Below are 13,710 nucleotides of genomic sequence, written 5' to 3'. Positions count from 1 at the left end.
CCAAAGATACAGAAAATATAGTGGAACATTCTGATTGCTTTATGTTGACCCATATCTACCAAATGGTGATCCTGATATTTGTTAGGTTGAGGACAGAATCAGTCAAGATCTGGCACGGGACAGAAAGATTTAACAATAAATATTCATCCAAGAAAAATGTCAATGTCTTACTCTTGAAGACTTACATCTTATGAAAGTTATTTTGTTCTTTGATAGGGTTTCATTCATAAAATTGAACTAATCCCGTTTACTTGGCATTGTCTAAATCATTGATTCCGTTATATTTACACAGGTGTAGAACCAGGAAAATCAAGATGAGAAGGAAGCTTCGGGACGGCAAGCCCAAATGCAGACTGTAAAAGATCTACTGTCTGAGGCTGGTTCCTACCATTAGCGGTATTTCTATTTTCAAAACCACAGCACATAAAAGCTTTCATCACAGGTTTGAATTCCATTCTGCTGGATTTGAGGTACAAATACACAACAAAACAGCAACTGCCCCAAAACATTAGTTTTCTATTTACAGGACCATTCATATGGGTACTTCCATAAACATAAATGAGAACAGTCACAAATTGTACAATTCATGACTTGAAAAAAAATAAACACGTTTTCTTTTGTGTTTGGGGATTTGGGAATGCAACTGTGTGAATGCTCATGGCTGGATCTATTTGGCATCAGTTTCCATGAACAACTGCATCACATACAAGGCAATATTGCAGCAAAAATGGATATCACCTGCAGAAAAGAAATCCTTTTCACAAAGTAAGAAACTTTAAGTCCTTAAGTGCAAAATATTTGGATTAAAATTGTATGCCTCTCATATGTAATCAATTAAAGAGGAGTCTTAAGAAGTACTGCAGGGACCTGGTGTTTCTTGTACACAAAGGTAATGACTGAAGTGTCCCAAGGATGCAGAAAAGAATGTCAGGGTTTAAGGTCAAATTTCTGTCTCCTTTAACTGTTTACTCTTTCTAATTTCTCCTGCAAAACAAATTATCGGATCACTGAAAATATGATGAGTATGAATAAAAGCATCAGAAGCTCTTTCCACACCTCTGAAGTGTCCAAAAATTGAACCAAACCTTAATCTGAATGAAATCACTGGAATGTCCATGGATACAGTCAATACAGAATAAATTATACCAGCTTGTGCACAGACAAATTCAGCCTAGCTACTTTCCTATCTCCTTTGAAGAAAGGAGTAGTTTCTTAATATATTACCTTTCAAAAGTCTGTTAGGGATAAAAAAGAACCTCTGGTACAATAATATGTGAAAGGGACTGAGATAGAGCTACACAGTCCTATCATCAACCTGATTATTTGCTTCATTGCAAAGCATCACATCTTTAGTTCAGTCATTGATCTGAGGCTTTCAAATCATTTTGTGATCTTCCTTTGCTCTAAGCATTCCAACACTACGCAGAGATTCATTTTAGATCATCCTCGGTCATTTGACACACTTTAGTGCTCTGCTACTCAAGTTAGAACTTGATGTACACATAAAATAAGAGATGTCATCAGGGCTGTGTAATCCATTTCTCTTGAAACTGTATCTTTCATATAAATTCATCTCTGCAATAATAGAGAAGCCTTACCCTCATCTTGTGAAAATCTCTCTAATCTCTCAGCAACCTTAGGGGGCTTGAAACATACAGAAGCAAAACAAAATGTATTCTGCTATTATAAAAGCAAAGCATCATATTTTGTTACCAGCAAAGTAAGAATCACCTTTAGGGCTATGCTGCAGAAAATAACAACTTGTTTACAAAGTTTGTTTACTGCAGGAAGCAGAAATTTTGGCTTTTCTTTCCTTTTTCGATAACTATTGATAAGTTAACCGCCATAGACACATTCAGAAAAAGTAATCTCATATTGCTTATTTCACTTATAACCTTAGATTTTAGACAACAATAGAAAGCTGTTGGCACCCTGACAATTACTTAAGTTTATAATCTATAATTGCTCAGGAGCAAAAAATAATTACATTCAAGTAACAACCCAATTCAACAAGCAGCCCTTTAGTCCTTCTTTCCCCAGCTCCAAAGAAACATACCCTTAACCCTTTTCCAATAAAAGTCCAAAATAATAAATGCCTCCTAAGTCTACCCAGAAGATCATTAGAATTCACCTATTTTGAACCACAGCTGTCCTTAATGAAAATAAAGAATTTCCAAGAGTTATTTTCTCATCTGTTAGTAGCCAATAAAATCATGGTATGTTCTCACTTGCAAAAGAGAATAACTTTCCTATTCACCCCCCCAAAAAAGACAATTACACAAGAAAATACCAGAGAATATGGTTACAGAAAAACTAATTTATATCCAGAGGGACAGGTATAGGTATGTGGTTAGTCTTTTACCAGTTACGCAGTACTTGACATGCACCCATTGCCAAAAAACGTGATATGCCACTGTTGAAAATAAAGCAACTTTAATAAGTGCTGAGGTAGTGCCTGAGATGCTTTGAGGGTTCAGCAAAGGAAATGCCATTATGCGTAGCAAAGTCCATGACCTACTCACTCTCCAACCCCATGGTTTTCCTAGACATCCTCTAAACATCCTGTGCATTCTGGCAGTGATTGGCAGAATATTAAGCCAGTGGCATCATGAGGCATACAGTCTCTAACTGTTTTAAGGTCTGTAGTAGCATGCTCTTGCTTCAATAAATAGCCTCTCTAACCTTGAAGAAGGCTTTTGGGAGAGCCTCATAATATGCTAGACATACACACTGTCATTTGTTAAAGAAGCACCACGGCAGCAGCCATCTATGGTGGAAATTTCCATCCTTACCATGAAGTCGGATGTGGTTGCTGTATAACAATGCTTTTAACAAGCAAAGATAACACTTATTTTTGTATGCAGCAGACTTTTTGTCTTTCTTCACAGGTTTTGAATCAGCAATCGTTATTTTTTTAAAGCAACGCAGTACTTATTACCTCTGACTGCTGCCTTTCAGAATAACGCAATTCTCAGAAGCGATACATGACAAACAAGCCTGAGATGCAATACAGTGAACACTGAAGTGGATAATAAATTAGCTTATACAAACCACGGTCAGAGCTCCTTGTACTCATGAATTTTGGATACCCGTAGCTATCCAAACAGGCCTGGATAACTCAGGTACCACAGTCATAGACAGAGCAGTGCTGCCCCAGGGTGGAAGCAGTAAGAGGTCTCCCTGTGCTATGCCTTCAGCCTACCAGCTTCCCAAAGAGGCATAGACATCTCTCATATTCATGCCAAGCTAGAAATGCATAGAGAGAGAGCTGTTGCCTATTTTACAGCACCCACTGTGCAATCAGTCATTTTGCCTACTTCTGGGGCTTTGGAGCTTTTTTCTACATATGACTTCAAAGCAGCTTAGGTGTGATTACTAGAATGCATGCCAAGTTTGCAATACTTGCCCAAAACTTGTCCAGCAGAAAAAGATTCACATGAATCTTTAATTTACTATTTCTCATTATAAATCTTTCTCAACAGGAAGCTAATGACAGTTGTGGCTTGCATTTGCATGGTTTTCAGCACCATTTTCAACAATCATACAATCATGGAATGGTTTGGGTTTGCCATGGACAGCAGCACCTTCCACAATACTCCTCAAAGCCCCATCCAACCTGGCCTTGATCACTGCCAGGGATGGGGCAGCTACAGCTTCTCCGGGCAACCTGTGCCAGCACCTCACCACCCTCACAGAGAAGAATTTCTTTCTTAATCTAAATCTCCTGTTAGTTTAAATTCATTCCCCCTTGTCCTATCCCTACGTGGCCTTGTCAAAAGTCCCTCTCCAGCTTTCTTGCAGACCCAGTTCTTTCTCCACAGGAAGCCAGTGACAGCTCCAACATATATTTGCATGATTTTCAACAACTGCTGTATTTTGAAATTATCACACAAGTTCCAGCTATGTGACTCCCCACAGTTTTAATTAATCAATAATAGAAAAGCAGTGATATACGGGCGATATATACACATGATGTATGGGACCTATGACATACAGTGTATGGATAAGCAACCATCTCACAGCTGAGAACAGGAGGTACTCAGGGAAGAATAAGAAAAGGACAAACACAAACTCTATTTGACAGTGCTACAGTCCTGGTCTCTGACTTTTATAGGATTTCTGAGGCTGCTGTGATTTGAATAACTCTCAGTGGATCTCTCTTCCAGCTATTTCTTCTGGCCTCATTTCAACCCAAGAAATCTTCTGTATGCAGAAAATCCTCTGGCAAGGAGATCAACAGTCTTTTATTTTATTCCAGTTCCTCTGATTTATTTGGAAACTGGCTCTCACTTGTATCTTTTCTTCTGGCCCTTATTTTTACACAGGGAGATATTCTGCAAAATCAATTCCCTGTTTCCTTCCTTTTGCCTATTATTATTCCGTAGACTTCTCTTACAGTCCATTAAGTTGTCTCTTTTTCACACTGAATAGTCCTAGTATAACCTGTTTTTCCCTGTACAGAAGATGCTCCATACTTCCGATCACTCTTTTTGCCCCCATGAAACTTTTTTCAGTTCTGTTAGATCTCTTCTCACCTTACTGCTGCAGAAAAGCATACAGTATTCCCTACATAGAAAACCATGGGTTTACACACGGGCATAATGATAATTCCTGCTTTGTTCTCTTTTCTGTTCCAGTTTCCAACAACAAGCATTGACATGGAAAGGAACTGCACACTTGGATATCGGTTAAAATCCCTATATTACCCACCTCCTAAAACTGTGAAGAAGGAAGTCTGGAGGCAAAATACGACTGATGGAGTTGTCAGTGAAGTGCCTTAGACTCACAGCAGACTGCAGCCAGGGAGAATGCAACCGAATGAGTTGAGATACTCTTCTAGCCTCAGGTTGCAAACAATATAGCACTTCTGTAAGCTACAGCACATGCTCCAAAACATTTTGGATCCACAGAGTACCTTGAATTGTTGGGAAATTATCTGTTTAGAGTCAGTAAGTCTGTTAAAGCAACAAAACTGCCACAAGGTCACAAACATGTTTGCTTTACTCTTGGGTTTGGTCTGAGGCATCGTAAAGCATAAATAATTGTAGTCTGGAACAAACAACTGGAGGGAACCAAGAGTAGCATTAAAACTGAGGTAAGGGACAATATTCTACTGAAGATTTAAAAAGATCTATTACACACATGTCTTATAAAGATATAAACTTGGGCTTTGTCACATGCACTAAGGAACTAGCAACCATATTCTAAAGTCTGTTGATGAAAGCAAGAAGAGAGGACACGGAAGACATTGTCTAGCAAGAGAAAATCTGTATAAATCCATATTATTATATGCAGTCGTCTTTATCTGAAGGTAAACTACTAGAACAAGTCATAGTCAGGAATACTTATGAACTCTTCACAGATGCTAAATCCTCACCCTGTGGTCAGCTCCAGTTGGCTGACTGTGCGTGTACCACAGCTGGTTCGAGGCCTGGCTTCATTTATTAATGCAAAATTGCTGTTCCCTGTTTTCGGGATATACTGTGGCATAAGATCTAGGACAGTCAAGAAAAGCAGAAGTTCTGAGATGGGATACATAGTCAACAATTTTGTTGTTCCATTTACCATGCAAAACACATTTCGCCTATGGCTCTAAGGCATAATTAGCATTGTCTGTATGTCTGCATATATGTTTTCTCAATTTAGGGTTTTGTTTCAAAGCAGTGTCAGTCCGTTAAGAGTGGTTCTTCTGTAGCATGAGACCAAGGGTGGGTGCTGCATGCATTGGGGCCTGCTAGGAAAATAGTGGGGGATCATATAGAGCAGAGGGAGTGAAACTTCTCTCTGCTTTACAGTGTGACTAGAAGGAGTGGTACTCAGAATGAACTATTCCCAGAACCACAGGCATATTTCATTTCAAAGGGAACAGACTGATTATCTGCAGAAGAAAGCCTGGGAACAACATAGTGACCCCAGTGTGAATTTCTGTAGTAGACTAGAAATAATCACTACAGCCAAGCTGCACTCTACACAAGAGACCATGGTTTGAAAAGAGACCATGTTAGCTACCGAAAGTCCCTCTACATCTGAAAAAACATGCCCAGATCATCAATGAAGCAACAGAGTAAAAAGATCTTGGGTTTATTGGCATCCAGAAAACAAAACTATTGATAATCTCTTTATCTACCAAAGGGATAAACACCATCACACCTGATGAGCCTGAGCACAGCTATTTTGATGTTTAAAACACTACGTTTGTCCTCTCTTCACTTATCAGGTGCATTCAAATGAATAACAGAGTTACTCACAGCCTGCTATGCAGTTGGACTGTGTATTACTGTCGAGGTTTGTCTGGAACCTTGAGTCATACTGGGCTAGTATAAATTAAGAGACAAAAGACGGTGCTAACAGCATACAAAAGAGTGACTCAGATTACAACATCCAACCACATCAGACTGTCCAGCCCAGAATAATGAGGCAATAAAACCTGTGTGACCATTAGCATGAGTCTGCAGCAAGGCTCTGTGTCATATCTTTGGATACACAGGAAGACACCTTGCTCTTTCTGCAAGCACACATCTTTAGATAGTGTACCTAATTACAAATACATTTCAGCATTTCACTCAAGTTATATCCTTTTGACTTTAATGTGTGACTGCTACTACATAATTCATCATGTGATTCTCAATAATTTTCAGTCAAGGTTCAAGCAGAAATGTGTCACACTAGGATTATATTATTTATGAGCATAATGTTGGATTTAAGCCAATGACACACCAATAAATTTTATCTCAAAGCCTGACATATCGCATGCTGTTTTCTCTGGCTCACAAACAAATAACTATGGCTGTTTCAAAATTACTTACAGTTCAACTCAAATCAGATTTTTTTTGTGATTAGTTCTTATCTTACTTGAAAAAATGATCGCATTATTTCTTTCTTGTAGATGCTGAAGTGTATTTTTTCCTTCATTTGTAAAGCGTGTCCTGCACAGAAAGCAAAGTCAGGTGGTATTGTAGAAGGAAAATGATCTGGAACAAAATGCTGTTTGGCCCTCTTAAAGGCTGAAGGTTTCATTCTTTTCTAAAGACAGAAGACTTGTGTGCATCTCCCAGAGACACAGAGAGACTGTAGTAGCCAGCACAGACTGACATTGAAAATAATCTAATAATGTGGGCATTGCCCTAAATAGAAGGGTAAATAATGTACCTGGCATATACTGGGACATTGTGGGATTCTGTGAGAAATACTTTAGAAGCAATTCTTTCCAGCTAACCTCAGGCACTTGAGACAGGGACCTCCACAGTGTGCTTCAGCATGCAGACTTGAACTACACTGAGATCGCTACAAATAGGTGTTCACATCTGACAAAGCGCGTCCAAGCTCCCACGGCAGTCAGTGGGAATCCAGGGTTCAGTAATGGTGCATAAAAAAAGGCATCTGGTGTCATCTGAGCTGCCTTACGCGTCCTTATGCAGGAGTTCTGTACAGGACTAGCATTAAGAGTGGCACACATGGCAAAAGGTAGACCTGTGTCGTAGGAAGCTAGAGATCAAGGAAGATTATGCATGCACATTACACTTACATTTATCTGCAGATGTAATCCCTAAACAACAGTATTTAGTATCATTTGGGATGACCTATATAAACTTACCTGGCTTTCATCTCTGAGTTCAGTAAAGTATGGATCTCCTGTGAGACCTTTATCATCCTTGCCAGCCCCTGTGGACATCTCAGGTGTCCTCAAAGGACACCTCTAATGGCATAAAACATTTGCAACACATTTATGCAAACGAATCAATTTCCCCTAGTCTGAGCTAGTTGTTTAGACAGCATTTGACAGAACAACGCACCTACAGAGGGTTGTTTATTCCTTTCTGTGACAGCTATGAACTGACCTCCAAATGTGTTTTCTCTGACTAGAGAGGAATTCTTGAAGACCACTTTGGATTACATACCTAAAATCTATTAATTCCAGCTGGATGAGTTGAAAGGACCAATGAGATCAATATAAAGATCTGGTTGACTCCCCAAGATTCAGGAGTGTTTCTGAGCAAGCATATTACAAGTAGATGCAGATTTTTGTACCTTCAGTTTTAAGCAAGATATCTAATTATACGTTTTTTTGAGATCACCAATAACATCATCAGGTGAGAAAAAAAATTGAAAAGCAGGAAAATTACTCTAAATTATCCCAAACTGAATAACTCAGCAATAAGTAATCTGTATTTTTCAGTATAGGACACTATCTGCTCAGTCTCACATCCCCAGCTGTAATATTGTCAATTTGTGACAGCAGTCTTTTAGAGATAAATCCATTAGGATCTGTAAGATGCACTGAGAACACTTTGTGAATGTCACAGTATGTCTAAAATTATCAAAACAACACAATTTTATCCCTCCAAAAACCTCCTTATATGTTTTTTCTCTCTGCCATTGTAACTACTGACAATTAGCATCACATTTTTCATGGCTGAATACAATAAGTCATCACAGTTCTGTATGTTTTATGCTATGTCACCATGCCCTGTGCTTTACTCACAGGAAGCAGAGGATAAATGCTGATGGTAAATGTGTATGTGTATATATCCCAGCACATAAACACACACATACGCACATATATCTCTTGCAAAGCAGCATAAATCTGACGAGGGCAGCCTCTAGTCATTAGCAGGATAATTTACTTCTATTTCAAACTTAAACCAACTCAGAATGATGCCAAGCATATGTTCATCCTAGTCATTGATATATCCCTATTTATCATTGGCAAGAAATTACTTCTCTGCAAGGCTTTTTCATTACTGAAGTAATCTAGGTGCTCTGGCTGGCTTTTTGCACAGAAAATAAAACGTATGTTAGAGACACTGGAGATCACTGAGCCTTATCCTCAAAAAATTATCCAAGAAAATTAACTCAGTCTCTTCTACTAATTTCAGTGGGGAAGTCCCCAAAACATAACTAAATGTCTGTTTTAAGATGAACGATGTTGCCTGAAAAGCTATAATCTGATTTACTTTTAAAAACCTCCAAATCTTCACTAATGTGCAATACCCCCTCTAAGTGGAAATCACACGTGGCTAAATTCTTCATATACCTCAAGAAAGCTAAATTAACATAAGCAAGTCCCTGATGGAGAAGGACAGATATTGTGTTCGAAGGCCACATTACTTTTGTTTTCAGAAGAAGAAAGAAAGAGATGTGGATCCTTTGAAATAAAAGAATGTTATGAAGGGCTGTGCTGATCAAGGACAGCTTTCACTTTGCATTAGGGATATTTTATTGCCCTTTATTAGTGTTTATAAATGTCAGGAAATGTCCTTGGCAAAGACCAAGCAGACCATTGCATTTTGCATTTATCTGGGTCTGCCTTGCTCTGCAATTGGCCATATGCACAACCACAAAGTTGATGCATGATGTTATCAAATCAGACCACCAGCATTTAATGAGTAATGCCTGTGATATGCTATAGGACAAGAGAAACTGAGTATCAAGATTTTTTATTTTCAAAAGGCCCCAGAATTATACTTATTTTTGTGTTTATCAGCTTATTTTACAACAGGCTTAGGGGAAAATTTTCAGTTCAGGCCTTCCCTGGTTAGACTTTTATATCAGAAACATATAGACATATATATGTAAGAGTTCCCTGGTGATTGCTTAGAGCTGACATACCCCCTGAGTAGCAAAGCAGATCATCATGCATCAGGCAAGATTACAAAGATGTTTAGGCACTGGTCACAATAAGGATGAACCAGTAACAGATACTAGGGGCAGGTAACTGGGTTGTGGTTCAGTTCTCTGGAAAGGGCAACAAAAGGATGCTGTCTGTAAGTCATCATCTGGAAGATAAAAAAAGAAAACAGGAAATAAGGATATATTTCTTTAATAATGCAAAGGTAAGAACAGGACCAAGTGTTCAAGAGCAGATGGGATGGTACTTTGAGCAACCTGTTCTAGTGGAAGGGCAGGGGAGTTGGAACTTCCAACCCAAACTGTTCTGATTTTATGATTTGGTTCAAGGACAGAGCAGCCAACCCCTGTTTGTTATACAATGTCTTCACAGGTTCATTTTCTTATTCCAGAACTGCATAAAGTTCATTGTCCATTTTATACCACCTCGTGAACACAGAAAAGCTTTAATGCCTCAGTGTTTTATAAATCCAGCCAGTTAGTACACTTCCTTCACTTCTCCAATATGTTTAAAGAGAATTAACATGAGAAACATGAATCATTCTGAAAGGCATACCCTCTAGCTCTCGGTTCTTCTATAACATGATCCTTGTAACATCTGGTAGTATTGCTGTAGATGTTTCTCCTATAAATTGGATCATAACACACACACCTGTTTCAATATCAAGAAGTCTTACATTCTCTTTAGATAATAACCTTTTCTGACATGGTAATTTTTTTTTTCCTTTTGGTTTAAAGTTTTCTTTCCTTTTTTTTTTTTGAGTAACAGAGAAAAATGGTTCTACTTTTACTGTCTATAAAAAAAAGTATTTCTCTTGGGGTCCAAACTTTGTTTCCTATGATTTCCTTTTCCTGGCATAGAGAGATTATCACAAAAACATACTAATTGAAAACTCAGTTGGACCAGAATTTCCTAACATACTTCTTTATCTTACATGGCCAGCAGTAGCTGTTTCAGGAACAAGTAAAAGGAATTCTAAATAGAGTGATCAGTTATGAAACACATCCTCCCTCTTTCACCTTAAATTATTTTCTTTTAGTTGAAAATTTGCCCTGATCAAGCCTTTATTTGAAAGACTTGAACCACTCAACAGCAGATCTTGTTTGAGGAGCTCAGCTTTCCAATCACATAAGCTACACAGGTCTTGTGTGGTGCCACAATGCAGAGGCAACTGAAAACACCACGTGCAATGGATGAGAAACCCTTGGCTCTGCTGGGACTAATTGGGCAATCTCAGTGTAATTCTGTTGTAGATTTCAAATAACCTTTGGAAGCAGTGGGAACTGTGGGAGCGCACAGGCTACACCTGAGTCTCAACAGGATATAATAACTCACTCAAAGTACAACAATATGTCTCTATAGAGTTACTATAGAGAACATGCTGCCGTCTAGGAAGTGCAGAGCAGAACTGCCAACTCAGAAATATCTGTACTTAGATCTTACCAGTTACTTAACATACTACTTTTATCTATATTTTGTTTACAAAAAGAAACCAATTATCCCATTACTGGCCAGTATATGTCAGGCAAATACAACACAGTTTAGTCCTGTATTTAAAAAGTGTTATAATTATGTATCCGAACTACTGTCAGATTTTACTATAGGTAAGTAAGAGCCCTTCTACGAACACACCATACACACAATGCTTCCTCTTAGAGAAATAAGACAGCATATAAAGCAGAGTGAATTTATAGCTGCCCTGGGAGTCTTCCAATAGCAGTACTCAGTAAGAAATATATGCATTTAAAAGTATTAAATACTGACCGGAAATATTTCTTAGCAAAATACAGCAGTATGTTTAAATGTGTTTTAAATATGCAAGGAATTACAATGGCACTGATGGACATACTAGTTTACTGAATGATGTATATGTTCTGCAGCTTTGAAGCATTTCTTTTCCTTTTTTACACCTCTATCCAAAAGTTGATATTAAACCTTAAATTGCTTCTTTTCAAAACATTATCAACCCCCTAATGTTTGTTTAGGTTTTGACTTTCGGTTAGGTTTTTGGTCAAAATCAGTCACTACAGGCAAAGTACTTGTGACTGAAAATACCTATGGCCACAAAAACTACAAGAAAGCTTTATGGACGCGCATTTATTGTATGGTTTCTACTTTACAAGCCCTAACACATAACATCTAGAGTTTCATCAGTTTCAGTCACCTAACTAGGGAACACACCCCTTTCTTTACTTCAAGGGACACAATGATTCTTGATAGAGCAACTGAGTCTCTAGTGAGGCTGTGAGCGGTGCGTGTGTACCTCCCATGCTCTTAATGCTTCAATATTAGCTGGAAACTTGATTAAGAGGTCACTGGGTGGTTAGCATTAAAAGATTTCCATTAAAGAGTCACTCCCACCCTTGAAATCCAGCTTTTTCACCATTGTAGAAACAAGGGCGCATTTCTTTATTCTAATGAACAATAGGTGTGTATTAGGCAGCTGAATGTTCCTTAACAGACAACTGGAGAATTTCAAGATCATTTTAACAGTCTTTTGAAAACTACGAGCTTCTGTTATAAATGGGAAACCTGCAAGAACAACGACCCATGTGCATTCACCTGTGCTTGATCAAAACAAAAAAGTCCTACCATAAAGCAAATAATGCAGCATCAGTAAAAGCATCTCAAAGGATGTTTTGCAGAAGATGGGGCTATGTAATGCAATCTAACTGCATTTTGCGAGCAGGTAAAAGGATTAGTGTTTACAACCCCACATTATGTTTCATGCTGTTAGTTTTAGTGGTGAATCTAAAACTATCCAAGCAGTAGAAAAAATCACAGCAAGTAGGCTATATCTACAAAACCATATGGTTATTTACCATCTTTTAGCTTTTGTAGATCTTTTAAAGGAAGAGGGATTACTTCTTAGTAACTAGAGCTGTTCGAGACTTGTCCCTATGCAAGCCCAATTAAAGGATTAGAGGGTGTTTCTAGTGAAGAAGGGTGAGAAGCCCTGTCTTGCTAAGGCAAAGTCAGAAAGTCTACTAGCTCAGACCAGTTTCTTCCCCCTATCTTACAGAGTCCTAAAATACAAAGAACTTGCTATTAACAGGAGTATACAACGACAGGATGTGTAATAGTCTGAGAAGAATTACTAACAGATAATTGTTTTCTTCTTTGAGTGCTTCCTTTCATTCCCATCCACACAGGGCCAGCAAATGCTGCCCCCTTGGAGGTAGCAACAGGTAGCTCCATTTTTCCGTACCATATATCAGCACGTGATGCCAATGCCAACAAATGACAACAATTATCATCAGAGTCATATTTGTATACTATTATATTTCAGGTCTAATAGTAAACCTAAGAACATGTACGTTTTCCATTTATTCGTAGCACAGATGGCAGCAGCATGAGTTTTCACCACCTACCCCAACATTTGGAATCACAGTCTTGTGGAAAACCTAGGGCAATTTAAAAATTATTAAAGTTACCAAGCTTGATATGAATATAATAGAGTTCCTCAGGAATGATTCAAAGTAGGCTGTTTAATATGATTTTGTGCTCTTCCAATAAAATTCCATAGGTAGGATATTACTTTCTATGAAATTTTACAAATCATGTCTAATTAACTGTGAGATAACCAGTAGAGGCACTCACACCAATACCCACCACAAGCACTGGAAAACTGATCTGACCATCCCACAGGAAATAAAGGAGGACCTTTACAAGATTTTAAACAGTGAAGACTTCATCAACATGAGATTGTACCAGAACTCTCTGACCCTGCCTGCTCTAAGAAATTCCAAGAAGAATCTCTAAATACACCTTGACCTTAAAACCTAAAAAGCAACATACAATCATTTCCTATTAGCTGCAAAAAAAATTTATCAGTCTCTTATTCCACACCTCTAAGAATTCTTTTATGTTCTGAAACCCCACAGACAAGGGGATACTGGCAGAAAGACAATAGTGAATTAGAGGAACTCTGAAGAGAACTTGAAGAAACCATGACTGCAACTGAACAGTGTCACCCACAAACCCTTTCTCCTCTTCTGCCATGTAACTACAGAAACATTTGTTACACCCAAAAGCTAACACTCACTATGCTTTCCTTGCAGTCATCAACTGATAAGATAGTT

At 38.3% G+C, this 13,710-nt stretch overlaps 1 protein-coding gene across 1 annotated transcript in view; it reads right to left on the bottom strand.

Moving 5' to 3' along the window:
* MSRA (methionine sulfoxide reductase A) overlaps nt 1–13,710 on the bottom strand; it is a 282,899-nt gene that overhangs the window by 157,671 nt on the left and 111,518 nt on the right. The gene's annotated exons all lie outside the window — the stretch shown is intronic.

The sequence above is a fragment of the Neopsephotus bourkii genome, unplaced genomic scaffold (assembly GCF_033783945.1).
Source record: "Neopsephotus bourkii isolate Nb327-2 ecotype Australia unplaced genomic scaffold, CSIRO-AGI_Nbou_v1 NB_1600, whole genome shotgun sequence".
Taxonomy (NCBI): domain Eukaryota; kingdom Metazoa; phylum Chordata; class Aves; order Psittaciformes; family Psittacidae; genus Neopsephotus; species Neopsephotus bourkii.
The sequence above is the reverse complement of the archived record's forward strand: the minus strand, read 5'-3'. Positions and strand labels throughout refer to the sequence as shown.